At 49.1% G+C, this 16,299-nt stretch overlaps 8 non-coding genes across 8 annotated transcripts; 4 read left to right on the top strand and 4 right to left on the bottom strand.

Annotated features, from left to right (window-relative positions):
- Positions 1 to 543: 543 nt before the first annotated feature.
- On the top strand, positions 544 to 626 carry trnal-cag (transfer RNA leucine (anticodon CAG)). Its single transcript has one exon. It is a non-coding gene; the product is annotated as a tRNA-Leu (tRNA).
- Positions 627 to 3,418: 2,792 nt separating this feature from the next.
- Positions 3,419 to 3,491, bottom strand: trnak-cuu (transfer RNA lysine (anticodon CUU)). The gene has a single exon. It is a non-coding gene; the product is annotated as a tRNA-Lys (tRNA).
- Positions 3,492 to 4,663: 1,172 nt separating this feature from the next.
- On the top strand, positions 4,664 to 4,746 carry trnal-cag (transfer RNA leucine (anticodon CAG)). Its single transcript has one exon. It is a non-coding gene; the product is annotated as a tRNA-Leu (tRNA).
- A 2,791-nt stretch (positions 4,747 to 7,537) lies between these two features.
- trnak-cuu (transfer RNA lysine (anticodon CUU)) lies at positions 7,538 to 7,610 on the bottom strand. Its single transcript has one exon. It is a non-coding gene; the product is annotated as a tRNA-Lys (tRNA).
- A 1,172-nt stretch (positions 7,611 to 8,782) lies between these two features.
- On the top strand, positions 8,783 to 8,865 carry trnal-cag (transfer RNA leucine (anticodon CAG)). The gene has a single exon. It is a non-coding gene; the product is annotated as a tRNA-Leu (tRNA).
- Positions 8,866 to 11,656: 2,791 nt separating this feature from the next.
- Positions 11,657 to 11,729, bottom strand: trnak-cuu (transfer RNA lysine (anticodon CUU)). Its single transcript has one exon. It is a non-coding gene; the product is annotated as a tRNA-Lys (tRNA).
- A 1,172-nt stretch (positions 11,730 to 12,901) lies between these two features.
- trnal-cag (transfer RNA leucine (anticodon CAG)) lies at positions 12,902 to 12,984 on the top strand. The gene has a single exon. It is a non-coding gene; the product is annotated as a tRNA-Leu (tRNA).
- Positions 12,985 to 15,775: 2,791 nt separating this feature from the next.
- On the bottom strand, positions 15,776 to 15,848 carry trnak-cuu (transfer RNA lysine (anticodon CUU)). The gene has a single exon. It is a non-coding gene; the product is annotated as a tRNA-Lys (tRNA).
- Between the last annotated feature and the right edge of the window lie 451 nt (positions 15,849 to 16,299).

Here is a 16,299-nt window from a genome sequence, read left to right as displayed (position 1 = left end):
CTCAGAACAACCGAAGACACATTTGGTCATCTCCGTATTGGTGAAGATTAAAGAGTCCCGCAAGTGTCAAGCTTGCACAAACACACACGAGAGAGAAACTCAGGACAGAATTTAAAGAAAGGGAGATGCAGACTATTTGAAGGCACTTTGCTAACCCAATGGCATGCTTACGAATCGTGCATAGGACACACGTAGCAGAGGATGGTTTCGATCCATCGACCTCTGGGTTATGGGCCCAGCACGCTTCCGCTGCGCCACTCTGCTGACGGCCTCTCTGCGTGTGGCGCACAACTGCTCTTTTTATTTCCTACATAAGTGATGAAAGAGTTGAAAGTTTCAACGACAAACGCAGACGTCACTTTGAGCGCTTGGTGTTGTAGCACAAATCATCACATGCTGCTCTACACTGGATTATAAAAGCCGACACATTTTCCAAACATTTTAATGCTGGAGTCACACTGTAGTATTAATAACAGTGCGATACTCGAGGAGCGTAGTGGGATCGCGGTGGCTCATCAGACCGCCCCGGGACAGGGGGCCCGCGTCAGGATGGCCGAGCGGTCTAAGGCGCTGCGTTCAGGTCGCAGTCTCCCCTGGAGGCGTGGGTTCGAATCCCACTCCTGACAAAAAGCTTGCTCAGTGCCGTCTCCAGTTGGGTGCAAATGGGTGAAGCAGCCTGACGCAGGGAACGTGCGCCGATAGGCGTAGGTGTATCCCCTGCCTCTTCCGATTTAGCTCGTGCTCCATAGGATGGAAGCGGATGCTCTGGCTTTTTGACTCGAATATAACCTGATCACAACAGAAGGCCGTGCAGCCCAGTGCTGGTTTAAGAATGCCTCGTGTCTTCAGGCCCCTATTCCTTCAGGTTACCCCTTTGGAATAGTCGTCCGAAAAAGACGGGAAAGGAAAAGCATGTAAGCTCCCACACACTGCGTTAGCATTAGCGGTTGGAATCTGATGGGAGAAAAGCAACCTGGCTCGCCGTCAAGCAATCCATCCCTGGTCTCCCACGTGACAGGCGGGGATACGCACCACTATACTAACGAGGAGCGCTTGCTTGGCGCTTGAAGACACTTCCTCTTGCGGCTACTACTGTTTCCGGTTTCGTCTTTTCTTTTCATTCCTCCCAGAGGAGCGCATGAAAACGTTTCCATCTGCGCCATCCTCACCCCTCCAATGCTATGGTCCCTGCTCCTCCTGGTGCACTGCAAACACTCATTCAGCCGGTTCTTTCAGTTTGAATAATTAGGTCTTCAAAGGCTGGAAGTAGGGCGCAAAAGACATGCCAATGCCAAAAGCGTGGCTGTGTGCTTCCAGCTGTGAAATGTCACTGGTGGATGTTGAAGACATTACTTCCAAGGCAGCAGGTCCAAGCGATTTAGCGTTTGTACAAGAAGCAGGAAGAGAGAAACGGCACTCCGCCTTTTTCTGGGCAGGCCGAAGCGACAGGAGAAGGGCGCCGTAGTGGGCAGGATTCGAGCCGACGCGGGGAGACCCCAATGGCTTTCTAGCCCATCGCCTTAACCGCTCGGCCACGACTACAGGGAGCGCCGCCGCCGCCGGCTTGCGATCATTTAACACGGAGGGCGAGGCGGCGGCGGTAACCTTTTTCAATGTCGCTCTCCGCTTCCCCCCCAAAAAAAAGCCAAATGACATGCTAGCACTCGGACACCCTTCAGAAGACTGAAGGGTGGCTTAAAGCTGGAAGGATTAGGTCTCCCCGTTCCGACGCGACAATCGAACTTCCTTAGGCAGAGAGAAAGCAACATCGAGGAGCGTCAACAAGACTTTAGAAGCTGCGCCACACGCCACTTTCAGTCGCAGACACAGCAGTTTTAAAGGCAGGAATCGCCTTTGCGAACGCCATGAGAAACAGAACGCAAGCTCAGGTCCTGCGGTTTAACAAACAGCCACGGCTTTCATGCGACTGGACATTTCTTTTCTGGAGCGAATTCACTTTCAACTTCAAGAAATTCACACAACTTGCGAAATACGAAATACAAATCTGGCTCATCGCTGCACAAGAAATACCGCCGGCTGGCAAGAAAATGACAACGGTGTTTTTCCTTAACGAAAAACTTCCCATGGAGAAAAACAACGGCTGTGCGTCTCTGTCGGCTTGATTCAGTTTAATGCAAGTATTCATTCTCCTCCTGGAAAATACAGCTTGCGAAAGATGAAATACAATTCTTGGCTTTTCTGGGTGAGTGCAGAAGAAATCCTGCCGGCTGGCAGAAGAATTCCAGCCTTTTTTACTCTTTAACCAGAAACTTGCGAATGATACAAAGCAAGCGGGGTGCGTTTCTGTGCAGCTGTTAACTGAACAGCTGCTGCTTCAAGCCCACCCAGGGCTCATTCCGATTTCAACATCATGCCCCCTGAAGGTAGACTGGATTTCTTTGCGAAGCATTCACCTTTTGGACGTTTCAGGAAAGGTGCGTGTCGATGCCAGACTTGAAAAGCTTTCCATACAAAGAAACAACATAGTGCTTTTGATTGATGGGAAACGGCAAGAGCGGTTTGAGCAGCTCCGGCCTCTCAACCGCTTTACAATGTGATCGGCACCTCGGTAGCCAGTTTAGAAGGCTGAAAAGGATGCTGGAAGCACAGCGACGTTCTAAAACCAGCGCTTGAAAAGCATCTGCATACATAAAATGTCCATTTCCCCAAAGCTGAATCTGCATCTTCAGAAGATTGTCAGCTATACGTTTTCGTTCTTTGTTTCCTTTTTTTACGACAAGCTTTCGAGAAATGAACTGTCTATTGTGATGAAGGCTGCATTAGAAATTGTGCATCTAGCTTAGTTCAATGAAATCGGGAGGTGCACCTGTCTCAAGCGGATGGCTCTTTGCAGGCACACTACGGAAACCTGCGGGCGCAAGTTGGGAGAAGTGACTCTTGCAGAGTGTTGAGCTTCGAGAAGAGGGCTCCGCTCAGGAAGATATTTCCACATGTTGAAGAGTCGCTTTTCGCCCTTTCTTTCCCACATTTTTCCAGTGCGGTTATTGATCGCGTTCAAAATGTTTTCCCAACGTACGTGTTACCTGCAAAATCACAGTGAAACTGTTATGCCCAAAAGATTCCTAATAGTTATTGTATTAGAATAGCTCTCCAATTTCTTAGCCTTCGTACACGCAATGTTTAAGGAAACGCTAGAGTAAATGAAACTGTAAATAGACAGGAGCTCTTCTTAGTTTTCATACAAGTTATGATGGCTGCAGCTCCTATCTGCGTCCGGGTGACCGGAGCCAAGGGATTATCTGCGGAACCCTTGATTTATCTCTCGGGCAAGGAGCTAGATACGCCCTTTTCATCTCGGTTTGATCACACCTGTGCATTAAAACGCAGTGCTCGGTACCATCGAGGTGTAAGAGGTTCAAGGATGAGCGGGAAACTTTGTTAATAAGGAGACGGGCACCGCCCAACGTGGGGCTCGAACCCACGACCCTGAGATTAAGAGTCTCATGCTCTACCGACTGAGCTAGCCGGGCGCCGGTGGAGCTGGTGGTTAACTTGTCCCTGTTGACGGCAATTTGACAAGGTATACTTCCTGGCTTTTCATCATGTGCTGACCGGATTCGAGAGTAGCACACCCTGTTCTTTGTTGATTACTGTACCTCCAGCAGCGCAAATGTCAGTAATCATTGAAATGTACGACCTACAATCTCCTCAGCATGCCCGCGTGGACTCCTCAGTGATCATCCTTCTACGTTCTGCTGTAGTTTTCATGCAAGTGAAAACCGTGCTCCAAATAACAGCGGCACAGTTGTATCCTGCGGTAAGCATTCTTCTAATTCCATCGTTTTGCTCCAGGTAAAAGGTAGCGCATCATAGTGTTGATATTCCAAGGTTTCAGAGTCCGTATTGGATGGCTTGGATGCAGACATCGCTCAGAGCTCCCAGTATGATTTTCCCGAGTTCAGTTTTGCAGTGTTTTAGTGCTTTACTACTTCCAGTGGGCCTTTGAATGCTCTGCTAAGTAGAGACGTGACATAATTACTAATGCGACCGAGTGTGCTGGCTGTTCCTGGTTCGTAATGATTAACGCGAGAAATCAATATAAACATAACTGCTTCGATTTCGAGGTTCAGTTGAAGCTTTCAAAGAAACTATCAAAGACCTCAGAACAACCGAAGACACATTTGGTCATCTCCGTATTGGTGAAGATTAAAGAGTCCCGCAAGTGTCAAGCTTGCACAAACACACACGAGAGAGAAACTCAGGACAGAATTTAAAGAAAGGGAGATGCAGACTATTTGAAGGCACTTTGCTAACCCAATGGCATGCTTACGAATCGTGCATAGGACACACGTAGCAGAGGATGGTTTCGATCCATCGACCTCTGGGTTATGGGCCCAGCACGCTTCCGCTGCGCCACTCTGCTGACGGCCTCTCTGCGTGTGGCGCACAACTGCTCTTTTTATTTCCTACATAAGTGATGAAAGAGTTGAAAGTTTCAACGACAAACGCAGACGTCACTTTGAGCGCTTGGTGTTGTAGCACAAATCATCACATGCTGCTCTACACTGGATTATAAAAGCCGACACATTTTCCAAACATTTTAATGCTGGAGTCACACTGTAGTATTAATAACAGTGCGATACTCGAGGAGCGTAGTGGGATCGCGGTGGCTCATCAGACCGCCCCGGGACAAGGGGCCCGCGTCAGGATGGCCGAGCGGTCTAAGGCGCTGCGTTCAGGTCGCAGTCTCCCCTGGAGGCGTGGGTTCGAATCCCACTCCTGACAAAAAGCTTGCTCAGTGCCGTCTCCAGTCGGGTGCAAATGGCTGAAGCAGCCTGACGCAGGGAACGTGCGCCGATAGGCGTAGGTGTATCCCCTGCCTCTTCCGATTTAGCTCGTGCTCCATAGGATGGAAGCGGATGCTCTGGCTTTTTGACTCGAATATAACCTGATCACAACAGAAGGCCGTGCAGCCCAGTGCTGGTTTAAGAATGCCTCGTGTCTTCAGGCCCCTATTCCTTCAGGTTACCCCTTTGGAATAGTCGTCCGAAAAAGACGGGAAAGGAAAAGCATGTAAGCTCCCACACACTGCGTTAGCATTAGCGGTTGGAATCTGATGGGAGAAAAGCAACCTGGCTCGCCGTCAAGCAATCCATCCCTGGTCTCCCACGTGACAGGCGGGGATACGCACCACTATACTAACGAGGAGCGCTTGCTTGGCGCTTGAAGACACTTCCTCTTGCGGCTACTACTGTTTCCGGTTTCGTCTTTTCTTTTCATTCCTCCCAGAGGAGCGCATGAAAACGTTTCCATCTGCGCCATCCTCACCCCTCCAATGCTATGGTCCCTGCTCCTCCTGGTGCACTGCAAACACTCATTCAGCCGGTTCTTTCAGTTTGAATAATTAGGTCTTCAAAGGCTGGAAGTAGGGCGCAAAAGACATGCCAATGCCAAAAGCGTGGCTGTGTGCTTCCAGCTGTGAAATGTCACTGGTGGATGTTGAAGACATTACTTCCAAGGCAGCAGGTCCAAGCGATTTAGCGTTTGTACAAGAAGCAGGAAGAGAGAAACGGCACTCCGCCTTTTTCTGGGCAGGCCGAAGCGACAGGAGAAGGGCGCCGTAGTGGGCAGGATTCGAGCCGACGCGGGGAGACCCCAATGGCTTTCTAGCCCATCGCCTTAACCGCTCGGCCACGACTACAGGGAGCGCCGCCGCCGCCGGCTTGCGATCATTTAACACGGAGGGCGAGGCGGCGGCGGTAACCTTTTTCGATGTCGCTCTCCGCTTCCCCCCCAAAAAAAGCCAAATGACATGCTAGCACTCGGACACCCTTCAGAAGACTGAAGGGTGGCTTAAAGCTGGAAGGATTAGGTCTCCCCGTTCCGACGCGACAATCGAACTTCCTTAGGCAGAGAGAAAGCAACATCGAGGAGCGTCAACAAGACTTTAGAAGCTGCGCCACACGCCACTTTCAGTCGCAGTCACAGCAGTTTTAAAGGCAGGAATCGCCTTTGCGAACGCCATGAGAAACAGAACGCAAGCTCAGGTCCTGCGGTTTAACAAACAGCCACGGCTTTCATGCGACTGGACATTTCTTTTCTGGAGCGAATTCACTTTCAACTTCAAGAAATTCACACAACTTGCGAAATACGAAATACAAATCTGGCTCATCGCTGCACAAGAAATACCGCCGGCTGGCAAGAAAATGACAACGGTGTTTTTCCTTAACGAAAAACTTCCCATGGAGAAAAACAACGGCTGTGCGTCTCTGTCGGCTTGATTCAGTTTAATGCAAGTATTCATTCTCCTCCTGGAAAATACAGCTTGCGAAAGATGAAATACAATTCTTGGCTTTTCTGGGTGAGTGCAGAAGAAATCCTGCCGGCTGGCAGAAGAATTCCAGCCTTTTTTACTCTTTAACCAGAAACTTGCGAATGATACAAAGCAAGCGGGGTGCGTTTCTGTGCAGCTGTTAACTGAACAGCTGCTGCTTCAAGCCCACCCAGGGCTCATTCCGATTTCAACATCATGCCCCCTGAAGGTAGACTGGATTTCTTTGCGAAGCATTCACCTTTTGGACGTTTCAGGAAAGGTGCGTGTCGATGCCAGACTTGAAAAGCTTTCCATACAAAGAAACAACATAGTGCTTTTGATTGATGGGAAACGGCAAGAGCGGTTTGAGCAGCTCCGGCCTCTCAACCGCTTTACAATGTGATCGGCACCTCGGTAGCCAGTTTAGAAGGCTGAAAAGGATGCTGGAAGCACAGCGACGTTCTAAAACCAGCGCTTGAAAAGCATCTGCATACATAAAATGTCCATTTCCCCAAAGCTGAATCTGCATCTTCAGAAGATTGTCAGCTATACGTTTTCGTTCTTTGTTTCCTTTTTTTACGACAAGCTTTCGAGAAATGAACTGTCTATTGTGATGAAGGCTGCATTAGAAATTGTGCATCTAGCTTAGTTCAATGAAATCGGGAGGTGCACCTGTCTCAAGCGGATGGCTCTTTGCAGGCACACTACGGAAACCTGCGGGCGCAAGTTGGGAGAAGTGACTCTTGCAGAGTGTTGAGCTTCGAGAAGAGGGCTCCGCTCAGGAAGATATTTCCACATGTTGAAGAGTCGCTTTTCGCCCTTTCTTTCCCACATTTTTCCAGTGCGGTTATTGATCGCGTTCAAAATGTTTTCCCAACGTACGTGTTACCTGCAAAATCACAGTGAAACTGTTATGCCCAAAAGATTCCTAATAGTTATTGTATTAGAATAGCTCTCCAATTTCTTAGCCTTCGTACACGCAATGTTTAAGGAAACGCTAGAGTAAATGAAACTGTAAATAGACAGGAGCTCTTCTTAGTTTTCATACAAGTTATGATGGCTGCAGCTCCTATCTGCGTCCGGGTGACCGGAGCCAAGGGATTATCTGCGGAACCCTTGATTTATCTCTCGGGCAAGGAGCTAGATACGCCCTTTTCATCTCGGTTTGATCACACCTGTGCATTAAAACGCAGTGCTCGGTACCATCGAGGTGTAAGAGGTTCAAGGATGAGCGGGAAACTTTGTTAATAAGGAGACGGGCACCGCCCAACGTGGGGCTCGAACCCACGACCCTGAGATTAAGAGTCTCATGCTCTACCGACTGAGCTAGCCGGGCGCCGGTGGAGCTGGTGGTTAACTTGTCCCTGTTGACGGCAATTTGACAAGGTATACTTCCTGGCTTTTCATCATGTGCTGACCGGATTCGAGAGTAGCACACCCTGTTCTTTGTTGATTACTGTACCTCCAGCAGCGCAAATGTCAGTAATCATTGAAATGTACGACCTACAATCTCCTCAGCATGCCCGCGTGGACTCCTCAGTGATCATCCTTCTACGTTCTGCTGTAGTTTTCATGCAAGTGAAAACCGTGCTCCAAATAACAGCGGCACAGTTGTATCCTGCGGTAAGCATTCTTCTAATTCCATCGTTTTGCTCCAGGTAAAAGGTAGCGCATCATAGTGTTGATATTCCAAGGTTTCAGAGTCCGTATTGGATGGCTTGGATGCAGACATCGCTCAGAGCTCCCAGTATGATTTTCCCGAGTTCAGTTTTGCAGTGTTTTAGTGCTTTACTACTTCCAGTGGGCCTTTGAATGCTCTGCTAAGTAGAGACGTGACATAATTACTAATGCGACCGAGTGTGCTGGCTGTTCCTGGTTCGTAATGATTAACGCGAGAAATCAATATAAACATAACTGCTTCGATTTCGAGGTTCAGTTGAAGCTTTCAAAGAAACTATCAAAGACCTCAGAACAACCGAAGACACATTTGGTCATCTCCGTATTGGTGAAGATTAAAGAGTCCCGCAAGTGTCAAGCTTGCACAAACACACACGAGAGAGAAACTCAGGACAGAATTTAAAGAAAGGGAGATGCAGACTATTTGAAGGCACTTTGCTAACCCAATGGCATGCTTACGAATCGTGCATAGGACACACGTAGCAGAGGATGGTTTCGATCCATCGACCTCTGGGTTATGGGCCCAGCACGCTTCCGCTGCGCCACTCTGCTGACGGCCTCTCTGCGTGTGGCGCACAACTGCTCTTTTTATTTCCTACATAAGTGATGAAAGAGTTGAAAGTTTCAACGACAAACGCAGACGTCACTTTGAGCGCTTGGTGTTGTAGCACAAATCATCACATGCTGCTCTACACTGGATTATAAAAGCCGACACATTTTCCAAACATTTTAATGCTGGAGTCACACTGTAGTATTAATAACAGTGCGATACTCGAGGAGCGTAGTGGGATCGCGGTGGCTCATCAGACCGCCCCGGGACAGGGGGCCCGCGTCAGGATGGCCGAGCGGTCTAAGGCGCTGCGTTCAGGTCGCAGTCTCCCCTGGAGGCGTGGGTTCGAATCCCACTCCTGACAAAAAGCTTGCTCAGTGCCGTCTCCAGTCGGGTGCAAATGGGTGAAGCAGCCTGACGCAGGGAACGTGCGCCGATAGGCGTAGGTGTATCCCCTGCCTCTTCCGATTTAGCTCGTGCTCCATAGGATGGAAGCGGATGCTCTGGCTTTTTGACTCGAATATAACCTGATCACAACAGAAGGCCGTGCAGCCCAGTGCTGGTTTAAGAATGCCTCGTGTCTTCAGGCCCCTATTCCTTCAGGTTACCCCTTTGGAATAGTCGTCCGAAAAAGACGGGAAAGGAAAAGCATGTAAGCTCCCACACACTGCGTTAGCATTAGCGGTTGGAATCTGATGGGAGAAAAGCAACCTGGCTCGCCGTCAAGCAATCCATCCCTGGTCTCCCACGTGACAGGCGGGGATACGCACCACTATACTAACGAGGAGCGCTTGCTTGGCGCTTGAAGACACTTCCTCTTGCGGCTACTACTGTTTCCGGTTTCGTCTTTTCTTTTCATTCCTCCCAGAGGAGCGCATGAAAACGTTTCCATCTGCGCCATCCTCACCCCTCCAATGCTATGGTCCCTGCTCCTCCTGGTGCACTGCAAACACTCATTCAGCCGGTTCTTTCAGTTTGAATAATTAGGTCTTCAAAGGCTGGAAGTAGGGCGCAAAAGACATGCCAATGCCAAAAGCGTGGCTGTGTGCTTCCAGCTGTGAAATGTCACTGGTGGATGTTGAAGACATTACTTCCAAGGCAGCAGGTCCAAGCGATTTAGCGTTTGTACAAGAAGCAGGAAGAGAGAAACGGCACTCCGCCTTTTTCTGGGCAGGCCGAAGCGACAGGAGAAGGGCGCCGTAGTGGGCAGGATTCGAGCCGACGCGGGGAGACCCCAATGGCTTTCTAGCCCATCGCCTTAACCGCTCGGCCACGACTACAGGGAGCGCCGCCGCCGCCGGCTTGCGATCATTTAACACGGAGGGCGAGGCGGCGGCGGTAACCTTTTTCAATGTCGCTCTCCGCTTCCCCCCCAAAAAAAGCCAAATGACATGCTAGCACTCGGACACCCTTCAGAAGACTGAAGGGTGGCTTAAAGCTGGAAGGATTAGGTCTCCCCGTTCCGACGCGACAATCGAACTTCCTTAGGCAGAGAGAAAGCAACATCGAGGAGCGTCAACAAGACTTTAGAAGCTGCGCCACACGCCACTTTCAGTCGCAGTCACAGCAGTTTTAAAGGCAGGAATCGCCTTTGCGAACGCCATGAGAAACAGAACGCAAGCTCAGGTCCTGCGGTTTAACAAACAGCCACGGCTTTCATGCGACTGGACATTTCTTTTCTGGAGCGAATTCACTTTCAACTTCAAGAAATTCACACAACTTGCGAAATACGAAATACAAATCTGGCTCATCGCTGCACAAGAAATACCGCCGGCTGGCAAGAAAATGACAACGGTGTTTTTCCTTAACGAAAAACTTCCCATGGAGAAAAACAACGGCTGTGCGTCTCTGTCGGCTTGATTCAGTTTAATGCAAGTATTCATTCTCCTCCTGGAAAATACAGCTTGCGAAAGATGAAATACAATTCTTGGCTTTTCTGGGTGAGTGCAGAAGAAATCCTGCCGGCTGGCAGAAGAATTCCAGCCTTTTTTACTCTTTAACCAGAAACTTGCGAATGATACAAAGCAAGCGGGGTGCGTTTCTGTGCAGCTGTTAACTGAACAGCTGCTGCTTCAAGCCCACCCAGGGCTCATTCCGATTTCAACATCATGCCCCCTGAAGGTAGACTGGATTTCTTTGCGAAGCATTCACCTTTTGGACGTTTCAGGAAAGGTGCGTGTCGATGCCAGACTTGAAAAGCTTTCCATACAAAGAAACAACATAGTGCTTTTGATTGATGGGAAACGGCAAGAGCGGTTTGAGCAGCTCCGGCCTCTCAACCGCTTTACAATGTGATCGGCACCTCGGTAGCCAGTTTAGAAGGCTGAAAAGGATGCTGGAAGCACAGCGACGTTCTAAAACCAGCGCTTGAAAAGCATCTGCATACATAAAATGTCCATTTCCCCAAAGCTGAATCTGCATCTTCAGAAGATTGTCAGCTATACGTTTTCGTTCTTTGTTTCCTTTTTTTACGACAAGCTTTCGAGAAATGAACTGTCTATTGTGATGAAGGCTGCATTAGAAATTGTGCATCTAGCTTAGTTCAATGAAATCGGGAGGTGCACCTGTCTCAAGCGGATGGCTCTTTGCAGGCACACTACGGAAACCTGCGGGCGCAAGTTGGGAGAAGTGACTCTTGCAGAGTGTTGAGCTTCGAGAAGAGGGCTCCGCTCAGGAAGATATTTCCACATGTTGAAGAGTCGCTTTTCGCCCTTTCTTTCCCACATTTTTCCAGTGCGGTTATTGATCGCGTTCAAAATGTTTTCCCAACGTACGTGTTACCTGCAAAATCACAGTGAAACTGTTATGCCCAAAAGATTCCTAATAGTTATTGTATTAGAATAGCTCTCCAATTTCTTAGCCTTCGTACACGCAATGTTTAAGGAAACGCTAGAGTAAATGAAACTGTAAATAGACAGGAGCTCTTCTTAGTTTTCATACAAGTTATGATGGCTGCAGCTCCTATCTGCGTCCGGGTGACCGGAGCCAAGGGATTATCTGCGGAACCCTTGATTTATCTCTCGGGCAAGGAGCTAGATACGCCCTTTTCATCTCGGTTTGATCACACCTGTGCATTAAAACGCAGTGCTCGGTACCATCGAGGTGTAAGAGGTTCAAGGATGAGCGGGAAACTTTGTTAATAAGGAGACGGGCACCGCCCAACGTGGGGCTCGAACCCACGACCCTGAGATTAAGAGTCTCATGCTCTACCGACTGAGCTAGCCGGGCGCCGGTGGAGCTGGTGGTTAACTTGTCCCTGTTGACGGCAATTTGACAAGGTATACTTCCTGGCTTTTCATCATGTGCTGACCGGATTCGAGAGTAGCACACCCTGTTCTTTGTTGATTACTGTACCTCCAGCAGCGCAAATGTCAGTAATCATTGAAATGTACGACCTACAATCTCCTCAGCATGCCCGCGTGGACTCCTCAGTGATCATCCTTCTACGTTCTGCTGTAGTTTTCATGCAAGTGAAAACCGTGCTCCAAATAACAGCGGCACAGTTGTATCCTGCGGTAAGCATTCTTCTAATTCCATCGTTTTGCTCCAGGTAAAAGGTAGCGCATCATAGTGTTGATATTCCAAGGTTTCAGAGTCCGTATTGGATGGCTTGGATGCAGACATCGCTCAGAGCTCCCAGTATGATTTTCCCGAGTTCAGTTTTGCAGTGTTTTAGTGCTTTACTACTTCCAGTGGGCCTTTGAATGCTCTGCTAAGTAGAGACGTGACATAATTACTAATGCGACCGAGTGTGCTGGCTGTTCCTGGTTCGTAATGATTAACGCGAGAAATCAATATAAACATAACTGCTTCGATTTCGAGGTTCAGTTGAAGCTTTCAAAGAAACTATCAAAGACCTCAGAACAACCGAAGACACATTTGGTCATCTCCGTATTGGTGAAGATTAAAGAGTCCCGCAAGTGTCAAGCTTGCACAAACACACACGAGAGAGAAACTCAGGACAGAATTTAAAGAAAGGGAGATGCAGACTATTTGAAGGCACTTTGCTAACCCAATGGCATGCTTACGAATCGTGCATAGGACACACGTAGCAGAGGATGGTTTCGATCCATCGACCTCTGGGTTATGGGCCCAGCACGCTTCCGCTGCGCCACTCTGCTGACGGCCTCTCTGCGTGTGGCGCACAACTGCTCTTTTTATTTCCTACATAAGTGATGAAAGAGTTGAAAGTTTCAACGACAAACGCAGACGTCACTTTGAGCGCTTGGTGTTGTAGCACAAATCATCACATGCTGCTCTACACTGGATTATAAAAGCCGACACATTTTCCAAACATTTTAATGCTGGAGTCACACTGTAGTATTAATAACAGTGCGATACTCGAGGAGCGTAGTGGGATCGCGGTGGCTCATCAGACCGCCCCGGGACAGGGGGCCCGCGTCAGGATGGCCGAGCGGTCTAAGGCGCTGCGTTCAGGTCGCAGTCTCCCCTGGAGGCGTGGGTTCGAATCCCACTCCTGACAAAAAGCTTGCTCAGTGCCGTCTCCAGTCGGGTGCAAATGGGTGAAGCAGCCTGACGCAGGGGACGTGCGCCGATAGGCGTAGGTGTATCCCCTGCCTCTTCCGATTTAGCTCGTGCTCCATAGGATGGAAGCGGATGCTCTGGCTTTTTGACTCGAATATAACCTGATCACAACAGAAGGCCGTGCAGCCCAGTGCTGGTTTAAGAATGCCTCGTGTCTTCAGGCCCCTATTCCTTCAGGTTACCCCTTTGGAATAGTCGTCCGAAAAAGACGGGAAAGGAAAAGCATGTAAGCTCCCACACACTGCGTTAGCATTAGCGGTTGGAATCTGATGGGAGAAAAGCAACCTGGCTCGCCGTCAAGCAATCCATCCCTGGTCTCCCACGTGACAGGCGGGGATACGCACCACTATACTAACGAGGAGCGCTTGCTTGGCGCTTGAAGACACTTCCTCTTGCGGCTACTACTGTTTCCGGTTTCGTCTTTTCTTTTCATTCCTCCCAGAGGAGCGCATGAAAACGTTTCCATCTGCGCCATCCTCACCCCTCCAATGCTATGGTCCCTGCTCCTCCTGGTGCACTGCAAACACTCATTCAGCCGGTTCTTTCAGTTTGAATAATTAGGTCTTCAAAGGCTGGAAGTAGGGCGCAAAAGACATGCCAATGCCAAAAGCGTGGCTGTGTGCTTCCAGCTGTGAAATGTCACTGGTGGATGTTGAAGACATTACTTCCAAGGCAGCAGGTCCAAGCGATTTAGCGTTTGTACAAGAAGCAGGAAGAGAGAAACGGCACTCCGCCTTTTTCTGGGCAGGCCGAAGCGACAGGAGAAGGGCGCCGTAGTGGGCAGGATTCGAGCCGACGCGGGGAGACCCCAATGGCTTTCTAGCCCATCGCCTTAACCGCTCGGCCACGACTACAGGGAGCGCCGCCGCCGCCGGCTTGCGATCATTTAACACGGAGGGCGAGGCGGCGGCGGTAACCTTTTTCAATGTCGCTCTCCGCTTCCCCCCCAAAAAAAGCCAAATGACATGCTAGCACTCGGACACCCTTCAGAAGACTGAAGGGTGGCTTAAAGCTGGAAGGATTAGGTCTCCCCGTTCCGACGCGACAATCGAACTTCCTTAGGCAGAGAGAAAGCAACATCGAGGAGCGTCAACAAGACTTTAGAAGCTGCGCCACACGCCACTTTCAGTCGCAGTCACAGCAGTTTTAAAGGCAGGAATCGCCTTTGCGAACGCCATGAGAAACAGAACGCAAGCTCAGGTCCTGCGGTTTAACAAACAGCCACGGCTTTCATGCGACTGGACATTTCTTTTCTGGAGCGAATTCACTTTCAACTTCAAGAAATTCACACAACTTGCGAAATACGAAATACAAATCTGGCTCATCGCTGCACAAGAAATACCGCCGGCTGGCAAGAAAATGACAACGGTGTTTTTCCTTAACGAAAAACTTCCCATGGAGAAAAACAACGGCTGTGCGTCTCTGTCGGCTTGATTCAGTTTAATGCAAGTATTCATTCTCCTCCTGGAAAATACAGCTTGCGAAAGATGAAATACAATTCTTGGCTTTTCTGGGTGAGTGCAGAAGAAATCCTGCCGGCTGGCAGAAGAATTCCAGCCTTTTTTACTCTTTAACCAGAAACTTGCGAATGATACAAAGCAAGCGGGGTGCGTTTCTGTGCAGCTGTTAACTGAACAGCTGCTGCTTCAAGCCCACCCAGGGCTCATTCCGATTTCAACATCATGCCCCCTGAAGGTAGACTGGATTTCTTTGCGAAGCATTCACCTTTTGGACGTTTCAGGAAAGGTGCGTGTCGATGCCAGACTTGAAAAGCTTTCCATACAAAGAAACAACATAGTGCTTTTGATTGATGGGAAACGGCAAGAGCGGTTTGAGCAGCTCCGGCCTCTCAACCGCTTTACAATGTGATCGGCACCTCGGTAGCCAGTTTAGAAGGCTGAAAAGGATGCTGGAAGCACAGCGACGTTCTAAAACCAGCGCTTGAAAAGCATCTGCATACATAAAATGTCCATTTCCCCAAAGCTGAATCTGCATCTTCAGAAGATTGTCAGCTATACGTTTTCGTTCTTTGTTTCCTTTTTTTACGACAAGCTTTCGAGAAATGAACTGTCTATTGTGATGAAGGCTGCATTAGAAATTGTGCATCTAGCTTAGTTCAATGAAATCGGGAGGTGCACCTGTCTCAAGCGGATGGCTCTTTGCAGGCACACTACGGAAACCTGCGGGCGCAAGTTGGGAGAAGTGACTCTTGCAGAGTGTTGAGCTTCGAGAAGAGGGCTCCGCTCAGGAAGATATTTCCACATGTTGAAGAGTCGCTTTTCGCCCTTTCTTTCCCACATTTTTCCAGTGCGGTTATTGATCGCGTTCAAAATGTTTTCCCAACGTACGTGTTACCTGCAAAATCACAGTGAAACTGTTATGCCCAAAAGATTCCTAATAGTTATTGTATTAGAATAGCTCTCCAATTTCTTAGCCTTCGTACACGCAATGTTTAAGGAAACGCTAGAGTAAATGAAACTGTAAATAGACAGGAGCTCTTCTTAGTTTTCATACAAGTTATGATGGCTGCAGCTCCTATCTGCGTCCGGGTGACCGGAGCCAAGGGATTATCTGCGGAACCCTTGATTTATCTCTCGGGCAAGGAGCTAGATACGCCCTTTTCATCTCGGTTTGATCACACCTGTGCATTAAAACGCAGTGCTCGGTACCATCGAGGTGTAAGAGGTTCAAGGATGAGCGGGAAACTTTGTTAATAAGGAGACGGGCACCGCCCAACGTGGGGCTCGAACCCACGACCCTGAGATTAAGAGTCTCATGCTCTACCGACTGAGCTAGCCGGGCGCCGGTGGAGCTGGTGGTTAACTTGTCCCTGTTGACGGCAATTTGACAAGGTATACTTCCTGGCTTTTCATCATGTGCTGACCGGATTCGAGAGTAGCACACCCTGTTCTTTGTTGATTACTGTACCTCCAGCAGCGCAAATGTCAGTAATCATTGAAATGTACGACCTACAATCTCCTCAGCATGCCCGCGTGGACTCCTCAGTGATCATCCTTCTACGTTCTGCTGTAGTTTTCATGCAAGTGAAAACCGTGCTCCAAATAACAGCGGCACAGTTGTATCCTGCGGTAAGCATTCTTCTAATTCCATCGTTTTGCTCCAGGTAAAAGGTAGCGCATCATAGTGTTGATATTCCAAGGTTTCAGAGTCCGTATTGGATGGCTTGGATGCAGACATCGCTCAGAGCTCCCAGTATGATTTTCCCGAGTTCAGTTTTGCAGTGTTTTAGTGC

The sequence above is a fragment of the Lepisosteus platostomus genome, chromosome 26, assembly GCF_059453375.1.
Source record: "Lepisosteus platostomus isolate fLepPlt1 chromosome 26, fLepPlt1.hap1, whole genome shotgun sequence".
Lineage (NCBI taxonomy): Eukaryota > Metazoa > Chordata > Actinopteri > Semionotiformes > Lepisosteidae > Lepisosteus > Lepisosteus platostomus.
Note: the sequence above shows the minus strand (reverse complement) of the source record. Positions and strands in the feature narration are given on the sequence as shown.